The sequence below is a fragment of the Tubulanus polymorphus genome, chromosome 10 (genome assembly GCF_964204645.1).
Source record: "Tubulanus polymorphus chromosome 10, tnTubPoly1.2, whole genome shotgun sequence".
NCBI lineage: Eukaryota > Metazoa > Nemertea > Palaeonemertea > Tubulaniformes > Tubulanidae > Tubulanus > Tubulanus polymorphus.
In genome coordinates this window covers 4,426,592-4,438,813 of record NC_134034.1, presented here as the reverse complement: position 1 = coordinate 4,438,813, position 12,222 = coordinate 4,426,592, and positions in this window count along the sequence as shown.

Sequence of the window (12,222 nt, the reverse complement as noted above, 5' to 3'; positions counted from 1 at the left end):
TCTATGCGTCGTGGAAACCAGACCCAGGGGCAAAATTTATTGATGCATTCACGATTAGCTGGACAAATTATAATAGTTATCTGTTCCCTCCTTTCAGTGTGATATCCAGATGTTTAAAGAAAATTCGACAGGACCAAGCGTTAGGAGTCATCATAGTGCCTCTATGGCCGACGCAGATTTGGTTTAAGCAGTTGATGCACCTCCTCGTGGAACGGCCAATGATTTTACCAAACATGAACAATCTGTTAACATTACCGGATCAAACAACTCTACACCCGATGCGCGAAAGACTGAAACTGATAGTCTGCAAGGTTTCTGGACTGCACAGGCTCAACATAGAATTCCAGAACGGGCTGCTCAGTTTATGTGGTGTTCGTGGAAGTGCAGTACTAAGAAACAGTATGCCACACATATTACGCGATGGCAACAGTTTTGCGATAAACAACAGATTAATCCAATGCAGGTGGATGTCACTGAAGTTTTGAAATTTCTGTCAGAACTTTTTGATGATAATTTATCGTATAGGTCGTTAAATACTGCCAGATCAGCTATATCACAAATTACTATGTCGAATATTGGCTCGCACCCATTAGTAGTAAGATCTATGTGAGGGGTATATAATATGAGGCCCTCAGAGCCCAGGTATAATTCTACTTGGGATGTGAGTATCGTCTTACGTTGGGCAGAAAAACTGTCGCCGTTACGTTTTTTGAGTTTGAAGCAGTTAACATTGAAAACTGTAATTTTGTTATCTTTAGTTATTGCTGCAAGAGGGCAGAATATGTTTTTGTTAGATTGTACTCGTATGAAGAAAGAACTGGATAAGTTTGAATTTTTCTATGAAGCGAATGCTTTGAAACAGTCGAGACAAGGGCAAAAGGCCTATGTAGCATCTATACCTAGATTTGACAAAAATAAAAAGATTTGTCCATATATAACCATCTGTGAATATTTGAAGAGAACTAAGATAATGCGAGGAAATGAGACTAGTTTCTTTATTAGTTATGTTAAACCATATACAAAAGTTTGTAAGCAAACAATCAGTAAAATGGGTTAAACAGGCTATGTCTGAAGCAGGAGTTGATGTTGATAAATATAAGCCTCATAGTATAAGATCAGCAGCGGCATCCAAGGCAAAGTCAGTAGGAGTGCCATTGGATCATATTATGAAGACAGCTGGTTGGGCTAGATCGTCCACTTTTGCGAGATTTTACAATAAAGACATAGAGTTGTCTAATACAGCGTCAACTAGTTTTCAAATAGCTGGTTTGGACTGTGAATAGGTATATTTTATCTATCCATGTGAGTTATGATTCAGGAATTGGTATATTGTAAAATTTTGATGATTCTGATAAGTCTTATCTTATTGGTAAATAAAGAGGTGATTTTATTGTTTCGATATGGATTGTTGTTTTCAATCTCTGTTGATTGTAGAAACTTTTTATTCACCCACTTTAAAGTCTCATTGGATCCCTACTAGTGAGACCGAAACGACGGAGAATTGATAAGTTAAACGAGACTTACCTGGAAGTTGAAGTTTGACTGTAATTCTCAGGAGTGAGGTTGAACTGGTAGGGATAAAATGCCCATCCGAATAAACCCTACCCAATGTTTATGGGATTTGGGCTCATAAAAAGTTGTTAAATACTGAGTGTTCGGCGCATGCGTGCATATCTCATTTTATCCCTACCAGTTCGACCTCACTCCGGAGAATTACAGTCAAACTTCAACTTCCAGGTAAGTCTCGTTTAACTTATCAATTAGGGATTGTTTTTCATTTTCGTTTATTCTCAAAAAGCTAGATAATTAGGTATTGTTTTCATTGTGTTTTGCAGAGGAGACCACTGTTAATAAAGTTTTAAAAGCTGGGGTAGTGCCACACATTTTTCCCTGGAGACAGGTTTCTTCTTCTGCTGAGAAAAGAAAACAGCGATTAGAAGAAAAGGTTGTTTATAGAGGACAGTTCGATTGTGCCTTGTGACATTGGAGCTGACATTGAAGTAATAACTGAAACACCAGAAACTGAAGATATAAGTTCTGAGGGTAAGCACTGCTAGATCTGGATGGCAAGCTTCTGATAAAATTTTTCTTAAAATCCAATGGCATCCCTTTTCAGGTTTCTATAAATATTTTCAAAAAGCTGAAAGTTTTTCTTGTACTTATATTTCAGGAACTAAAAAAAATGGAAAAATATGCCTGCAAGATAGTTGGACACAGACAATATCAACTGGCGGAATGAGTGTGTTGAATTTCATGTATAAGCCTCAGCGGATACAGTATTATACCGGGCTCGAATCCTATGAAACCGCCCTGTTGATCGGTGTTGTCATATCGCGGAAAGACGGAATCGCGGAATTTTCCAAAAACGCGGAATTTCTTCATTTTTACTATAAATAGTAAACGGGGTTTTCCCACGGGGATACCCACTGTCGGACAGGGCACCGGACCCAGGTTTTCAACACCGGGAATTAGTATTTGATAATTTATTATATCGCCAGTCAACAACTTAACGATACTGTTCCAAATAATGGAGAACCTAGGCAATACGTGCTTTGCGAATTCAGTGATACAGAGTATCGCTGCATTAACTGAAGGAATACAAACCGATGGTACGTAAACGTAGGATTTGTGATGACACCATGGGTCATTCTCCAGGACTCATTTCCGAATTAACATTTGACTCTGGTCTCTGGATTTAAAACATTGGAAATGAATTGATTCTAAGTAACTGAGAGTTAACTCACAACTGTGGAACTGGATCGATGTCAGACGAAAATAAATAGACATTATGTATATTTCATTCTGGCTTAGGATTGTTCATGCGTGTTGTGTGTCTACATTGTTGTTATAAGCGAATGTGGTTTATCTTTTAGAATTAAATGATATGAAAGATTATAAAATGGTTTCGTTTTTTTTAATGTTAACTTTGTGACTGCTATAACATATATGTCCCTATGCTGATTATTTGGATCAAAAGAATCTTATTGGTACCGGTACTGGACGGCCGTAAGATTATAATAATTGCAAAGGAATTTGAACCGGTACTTGTTTGGTCGTAGGATTTCATGTTTGCAACCATCTACAACTACGGTCCGACACCGCGAACGTGCTCAATATTTATCTGATAATATTCGTTTCTGAAGTTCTCAAAAAGTCGATGAACTTCGATAACCGAAGTTTGCCCAGTAGAAATAGACATTAGGTGCCTGGTCTCTTTCACCCCACTTGATTCTGACTTCTTCTACAGGTGGCAGCCAGGGCCACCTTCGGTTATCTGAGTTAGTCGAGTATAGTCGAACTAAACGAAACCGAATGTCCGATAGTCGGAACTATATTCCGGAAATAGTCCGAAAATCAAGCGCATTCGGTTATTAGTTCCGACCACTAGTTGACTAGATACGAAAACCGAATTTGGCCCAGTCAACGGTATCGTAATATAACAATTCCATATAAAATTGCCTGCAAATAATGGGATTCGAACCTAACTCGTTGCATCGATCGGTCCGGTGCCCTGTCCGACAGTGGGTATCCCCGTGGGAAAACCCGTTTACTTTTTAAAGTAAAAATGAAGAAATTCCGCGTTTTTGGAAAAAATTCCGCGATTCCGTCTCTCCGCGATATGACAACACCGCCTGTTGATACTTATTATCTTAGGGGATGCTGTTGATGAACTTCACTACTACTATGGGGTCAAACCTGGGGTCAAACCCAGAATCGCTCCCATCGATCAATTATTTCTGACACTTGTTAAGCTGCGTTTAGCTCAAACTAATTACAAATTGTCTGTGTTGTTTGAAATAAGCGAAAAAGAGGTTTCAAATATTTTCATTACGTGGATAAACTTTATGTATTGTCATTTTTTCGATATGGACTGGCTAAAGTTCTCGTTGGTGTTACACCAGGTGGCTGTGTGTAGTATGTGTCAAGTGCTTATGGTGGTGCTGTAAGTGACCGACATAATTGTGAATGGGAACACCTTTGTCAAATATGCGATGAAGGCGACTCTATAATGGCGGACGAAGGATTTAATGTACAGGACTTGTTTTTTCTTCCAATGTTCAAATTAACATACCAGAATTTTTTAAAAAGAAAAGTAGAATGTCAGGTAAAAGTGTGACGAGAGACCGGAAAATTGCCAGCAAGTGGGTTCATGTTGAACGTATAATTGGGTTAGCCAAGACTTATAGGATCCTCAGGACGCCATTAAATACTACAGAGACAGATTTGCAATAATATCGGTTTGTTTTTATTTATGTAACTTCAGACCATGTATCATTCCAGTAAATGCATAAGAAGAACGGTCATTCTATTCTAAACGAAGTACAGTCATCTCGTATCTGGGTCAACTCATTTCTGGACAACTCATACTCTATCTTTGGTCAAAATACTGTAATTGTGCTCGAGATATTGGTGCATTTGAACTGATCAAAAGATTGAATTTGTTGACCGAAGATAGGGTACAAGTTGACCAGGTACGAGTTGACCAAAGTACGAGACGACTGTAAAATCAGGTTACCAAAAGTTATATTTCCAAACATTTTTGTACAGATATTTTGAATAATATACTTCTTGAAATGATTCAGATAAAATGTGTCTTGTTGTTGGAGCATGGTGTCTACGAAATCTTTATCATACGGTATCAGCATAATTTCTAGTCCCTTGAATGTATAAACAACAAATGAGCAATTCCTTTTCCCGGTACAGTACATTTGACTCTGAACCTGATAATAGTAAGGATGGTCAGGCTTTAGAGTCAAACTTCCATCGTCAACTTTAACTAAATATGGTACAGTCACAGGAGAAATTTCGTGGTTTCTCGCTGCAAATGGGCATTTGATTTCCAAAATACAGTCAAAAGAGGGTATCGGTCTATCAGGGAAGCTGCCAACATCGGTCTGTCCTTTGAAACCACACTCCACTGTTGATAATCCAGTCAGCTTCTCAAACTGTTCCACAGCTATACCTTCATATTTTACTCCATGGCTTATTGCATAAAATTTTAGTTTTGAATTTGATGTTAACCGTAATAACAAATTCGGAACATTTTTCTTGTCTGTCATATGACTTATTTCACCAAATTTTGATGCTGTGAGTCTCATGCATCGCTCCTGTCGCCAAGAACCGCTTGGCCAAGTGTCTTTTCTGAATTTCCGCTATATCAGAATCACGTATGTTTCTGATCCGAAAGGAGAGAAAGTAGGAAGAGAAGCTACTTATAATATTACATGTCACTCTCAAATAAACAGCAGTTACCTTGGCTTTTTCGAGATAGTGGTCTTCGTATGAGAGGACCATGTAGTCATGGTCATGGGCGATCCCTCTGATGTTAGCTGGTTCGTATAAATGCAGCACTGGTAACCTTGACTTCGTCTGAAAAGATAGAAATAGAAAATTCATCTTTTTGCGAATTTTAAAAATAATAATACTTCAAAATCACATAAGTGTCAGTCAAGGCTCAAAATTTCTTTACATAAAAGTAATTTTTGTCAATTTATACTAACCTGATGATTCAAAACTTATTGCTGCATCATCAGTTGATTGACTTCTGGACGTATTGGCCCCACTCCGCGCGGTGGCGCCACCCCGCGGGATTTACGCGAAGCAGCAGAACACAAACACGGCCATTCTCTCAATTTTCAATGATAGAAATCGTGTGTGTATTTCAATTATTTCGGCTGTTAGCGTTTTAAGGCACAATATAAGTTGATGATGTGATATGGCGATGTTTATTAATGATAATTCCGCAGTGAAGCTAGTCACGAACGGTGCCGATTGAGTGTACGGCTGCCAAAAACACTGAAATGTGCGTAGTTGCGTAACTATTTGCAGTGAATTGCAGACGAAACATGAAGCCTTAACGGTCGTTTAAAAAAAATCATACCAATCGCAATTGTAAAATAAAAATGAGATAGAACCTAAGTTAAAATTCTGGCCATTTCTAAAATGTTATTGATTATTATTACTAATTTTTAGTCAGTGCGGAACGTTTAGTTTTCCAACAATAATGAGGGGTGGTAGGTAGTCATAAAATTCAAGTCATCATTTATTACACGTTACTTCCGTGTTGTTGAAAATCTCGCGAGTCCTGGACTAAACCCCTATGGACAATGTGATCTGTGTGATCACACTACACTACCCATTACACACTCCAGTACCCACAGCTTTCATATATCCATCCAAATATATAGTGGCTTTCTTCCTGGATTCCGCCTGTTGACAGAGGTCGAGGGTCGTATAGTGGCAATTTTTTTTTGCCACTGACCTGGTACAATTCCCTGGTTGTAGCCCGATGGAATTTTTGCAAAACCTGCAGAAGAATAAATGTTATATACACAATTTAATTCGATGAAACTTTAAATAAAAAAAAATAAATTCCCCATCGCAGAGTGTGGTTTACCTTGAAAGCTAGAGGTTGTTTGGGGTAAGGGCATTGCTTGAAAAATCTTTTTAATTCGAGACTTCAAAGTTCTACAAGTTTAAATATTGTATTTTATCTTTCTTAAAGGATTATTTTGTAGTCAAATAAGACCAAAGATATACATTTGTTTACGGTCCACATCCAACATTTCGTAGGGTACAGGTAGGCGCGGCATGGAAACAAACTATCTTATATTTTCAAAGAAATATTTTTCATAATATGAAAAAAATATTCAAATAAAATTCATATGATGTCACATATCAGAGGATGGCTGAATTTTATGGCCGCGGAAGCTAAAATACAAGTGCAGTAAGAAATCGGCGTATTAGATCGATTTAAATCCTGGAATTTACCATTACAATATTCAGACCTCGACCTATACCTATAGTTTGCTGCTTAGTATTTCTAGGTCACAAGAAATTACAATTTATTACAAATTCTATCAAACAGAAAACACAGCGCTCATCTTCTGCTGATGAAATGTCAAACGCTCCAGCAAGCAGCGTTACAGTACCACTATAGTAGTGTATACTGTACGCGCGTGTGTTTGTGTGTGCAGCAGTCTAATGATTTCCGCGCGCACGTGAAGGCCTTGTGTAAGTGAATGTTCGCTTACACTTCAATGTCAATCAAATCAATCACCGGGTATTAAAATGAAACAATACCTATGGCGGATAATTTACATTTTCACCAGCAATGAGCATTTGAAATTCGCACGTACACGCACCTAGTCCAGTGAAACGTTCGCCATTCTATGACTTTCCCATAATTATTTTAGTAGCGCCGGAATTCCCCGTATATCCCAAAAACAACATTCGCTCGTAGAGACAACGCACCTCAATCGAGGTCATTGCAATTTTATACGCGAGAGATAAGGATTTTCCCGCCAAAAACATTTTTTTGTAGAATTTTATCAATGTTGACCATGTCATCGACGGAGGTTCGCCGTGTCTTCAATCGCATCGATAATTCGTCGTTTAAGCCGAGAATTAATGAAACAAATGCTCACATAAAAAACGTACCGCGATTTTACATGAATTGGCTCAATGCCAACTTCATATCGCTGACAAAGGTAAACCAAAAAACACTAAATTAATCTTAATGATGGCTTTGATTTTAACCAAATATTACAATCTTTTTCTTCACATCCTCAGGTAAAAAATTGTTATCAACATAAACTAAATCGTTTGTTATAATTGAATCAACATTATGCTAAAATGCTCATTACCTGCGTACAAGTCAGCTCTGTTAGAATGAATTTATTCAGACAAAATTTGGTCAGTCCATACAGAGTAGAGCCCACGTGTTTGCAATGGGCGGATGGTCCCTGGCCCACTGCGCAATCAGACTGAGATTCTATAATGACTCCTAACTTGTCTATTGCTAGATCAACCTTGTAACTTACTGTCTTTTTCATCTCAGCCCAAACACAGGATGTGACAAAAACTACATCGCCCACCTGAGCAGATCGAACTTATCTGAGATATCTGAAATTTGAAAAAAATATATTCTACCAAAATTGATTCATATCTACATTCTATTCAGCTGAACTGCACTTAAGCCTTTGTAGAAAATCACAGCATAAATATAAGAAATTACAACTTAATTAAAAAAACGAAAAATTTCTAAAACAAAAATACCTTTCTTTATACAAGTCTATAAACTTTTTCTCTGCAGTCAATCCGTTACATTGAAAAAATTCATTCATCCTGTTCGATGTTACAGATGGAAAAATCGAATGAACTCCTGAATGAATGTCTTTTTTCAATGCAAAAATCCATCGAGAGTATGTGAGGCCTATGGTATTAAGGTATTAGTGATTACCGGCGTCACTGCAAATGTCAAAAGTTGATGGATTTTTCATTATTCATTGTTTTAAGTCCAAAATAAACAAAGCTAAAAATGATGTTTAGTGGCTCTAAAAGCTGACAAAAGCTTCAATTTATGTTCGATAGATGGCGCTAGCGGAGAGTCAGCTGTCAAATTAGCTCTGCCAACAAGGCAGTCACATTCCAATAATAATCCCTAAATATCATAAAATTAAACATTCATCTATGAAATCTAAACACTCAAATACTACTACTTGGAAATATTCCGCGTTATTGAGGTTGCGGTGAATTTGATGAGCCCGGGACGGTCAAAGCAATGTCAAACTTACCGCTCAATAAAATCTTTCTTTTTGCCTGTAACTTTCAGTTTTCGTTGTCGTAGGGGTTTTCCTTTAATTGCAGCAGACTCTTATTTTCATTTTCAAATTACTCCATGATAGAAGGCAAAAAATAAGAAGAATACGACACTATAAATCTAGTTAGATTTCGCAATTAATGTGGCTTTCGGTATCGATGCGAAATGAGTTATTATTTCGAGTAACATAACTGCGGAAATTGGTGCCCTTTTGAAAATAGGAATTAAAAGAACTAGGTAACTCTGAGCTGATGTAATTATACATGAATAATTTCAATTTCATTCATGATGAATGGGATGTAATGTTAATGTAAGTAATAAGTAGGCCTAGATTACACCATGAGCGTTTTTTAAATCACAATCTGTCCAGTAATGAAAGAGGCTGGTTTGTATGGTATTATTGATATACATTTTACAGATGAAACTACTACAAGGATACTGGAGGCCGGCAACCACGTACGATCATCATCGAGTCCAGTTGCGAAAAACGACCAAGTCGTCGGTCGAAGGTGGCGGCGCACTGGCACTCGTATGGTCCGGCTGCCTGTCGTCGTCGTTGGTGTCCAGTAGCGAAAAACGACTAACCATAGTCGCCACGATTCCGATAATTATGATGTACTGAATGATCAGGTATTGCACAGTATGTGCCAATTATTTCTACATTTATATAATAACTTATAAAATTAAATTTTCCATTTATTTCTATTGATTTAGGCAAGTATATGTACTTTCAGCAAGAAAAAATTACTGAAATCGAGGATTTGTGTTATGGTAAGTGTTGATTGAAAACTGTTGTCGAGCAACTTGTTACAAGAACCCCATTTAATTTTGTCTTTGCTTCGCTTAGATTGTACGCGAAACAAAGACAAAATCTTTCTCCAGTTGACTTATATTGTGGATGGTCTTAGATCTTTCCATAAAGAAGTTGGCTCTTGATTATAGCAGCAAATTGTTCAGCATGTCTATGGGCGATTTATTTATGATTGCTGTACTGGACACCAAATATTTAAAAGGCCATATGCTCAAAGGGATTGGTCATTCAATAAAGGCTTCTCTTTCGTCAAACCAAGTGCAAGTAATTAGTAGTTAGTAGTTTGTAGTATTTGAGTTTTACAGGTGCCTCATTTTCATTGACAACCGGAATCAAACAGATTGATATCCATAGCTGACGTTGCTACAGATCTGCAAATAATAATCGAACTTAAAATTAGGGGGGCCTGACCTATTTCCTTTTTAAACAGAACTTTGTTCACATTGTTTATTACAGCATTAAATGATAACTTGCTGCTCAAGGTTAAGACTATATGTCAAAGTAATTGTAAGAATATGCAGGTGGCTAAGGTTTAAAGTTGCATACCTTTTAAAATGGCCGGTGCCCATCAAAGGTTCGGGGCTCTCTGATACGACCCACTCTCAAGACTTGATTAAAATTCATGACCCAATAACTGACTAAGACAGCATTTCGTACCATTACTTATATTCATTGTCACTTTTTGTTATTTCAGGTTATGTGAGCGCGAATCCCAAATGCTGAAAGAGCAGCATTCATGGAGGAAGAAGCCTAACAATATGAAAAGTCGTATTACTATTAAAATTGTAAATAAGGCCGAATAATAATGGAGACGACATGAATGAAATTGGGCATTCAAGTTTCTATTTAGGTTTCTAGGATTTTTTCCCGGCGGAGAAGTGCACTTTGTTCCAATTCAGTGCAGTTTTAGTGTACTTTTTGAGTGCACTTTAGAATAGACTCAAAATGTACTTTTAAAGTGCACTCTAGGAGAAAGTGCACTTTTTTTCAATTCAGTGCACTTTTGAGTGCACATTAAAATGCACTGCTAAAGTGCATTTAAAGTGCACTTATTTTCATAAGGGCACATGTACATAACATTTAATATGGAGAAAATCATGGCTTCTGAGAAGCTTACCAATTAATTATTTTTTTCAATTTCCAGGCCAAGTTGATTTGCCACAAGTTGTAAATCTACAATGCTTTCTCCCTTCTGATAACGTAATTTTCCTTGTATCTGTTTTCCAGTTTTTTGACGAATCGGTACTTTTTTATCCAATTGTGCCGATTCAATGAAGACATTGTGGTAAAGTTCGCCTACGCTGTCTTCATTAACAGCTATTTTCGTTTTTGAAAGCATCCCTTCAATGCACTATATGAGGCAGTTTTTAAATGCTGTCCAGGTTCCCTGTTCCCAGGTTCTTCACCATGGTCTTTCATGTACTGAAGGCCACATTTTCTTTTATATCGGTTGCTTTGTCGCATCCTCTGTTTTTCTTTGTTTCCATCGGAATCAATACCAGGGACAGACTGAAGGTCTTTATCATTTTGATTGAAACAGTTTTTACACTTGCACTTTGAATTACAAACTATTCCTGACTTTTTCTTTGAGGTTAACGCATAACTTGTAATCAGGAATCCTTTTTATTTGATCACCTCCACAGCGGCATGAAAGCAGTGTTGCAGCATCCCTGTGATCAATGACATCAACTTTCACGGTTTTTACAGATGAATTTGACTCCTGATCCCTTGTAGAATCATAATGACCGGATCCATAGCTATTGTATGCAACTATAACTGGTGTAGGACACAAGGAATGATCTGGAATGAATGGAATTACTTGGATAGCTTGCATTGAAGTGACAACAACAATAGGACGACTTATTTTTTCACTTGAGGCAAGCATCACTATATCGCCAACCGCACCGGAGTAAACTCCACTAGTACGAAATTCACTGACGGCTCAGGTTAGTTCAGTTGGTTTCATACTAAAGAATCCGTTGTACATATCAGTATTTTGCAGCAATCTATCGACTAATAGTTGTCGTAACATGTAAGTATTTGCATCAGAGTCATTAAAAAGGCCAACTGCATTAAGATGGTCATTAAAATCAATGTTGTTATGTTCATCTTTCTGAACTTTAAGTAACTGTAAAGCAACACTTCTGAAAGCACAATCACCATCAACTTTAACTGATTCTCGAACTAGGTGCATCATGGAAATACGACGAGATAATACTTCTTGATGCTCTCTATACTCATTTTCGCCAGTATGTGGTGTAGAGGTAGAGCAACGTAAAAGCTTCACAAGGTTGTGTTCTCCTTGAAGATTTGTTGCATAGAAAATAGTTGCCAAAAGGAAAATTTATCATCAATTCTAGATAAAGTATGATGCAGGAAGTAACTCTGGCTAACCAAAATATCATATATACCAGGTATTTGAACAGTCAATAATCAGTCAACAATCAATGAAGTGTTGAGATATTATAAATCCAAGTCCTATCCTATTCAGTACTACCAGGAACAAAAACGTAAATCTTACAACCAAATAAATGACTATATTTTACACTTTTGATTGTAGCAACACGTGAAAATAACTGTTACATCGTCTGATTAGATCGTTTGATTGTCATGCTAAAAATATGATAAAAATGAAAACTAACAAAAACAGTGAACATCGTGATTCACTCAATAATACTAAAAAAACTTGTTAACCAACAGAGAATATCATCTTAAACTACTTAATATGAGAACAATCATATTAACAGGATAAAACATGTCTCTCAAAACATTCCGGTTAAGAAAGTTATTTTTGCAATGACTGCCTGGT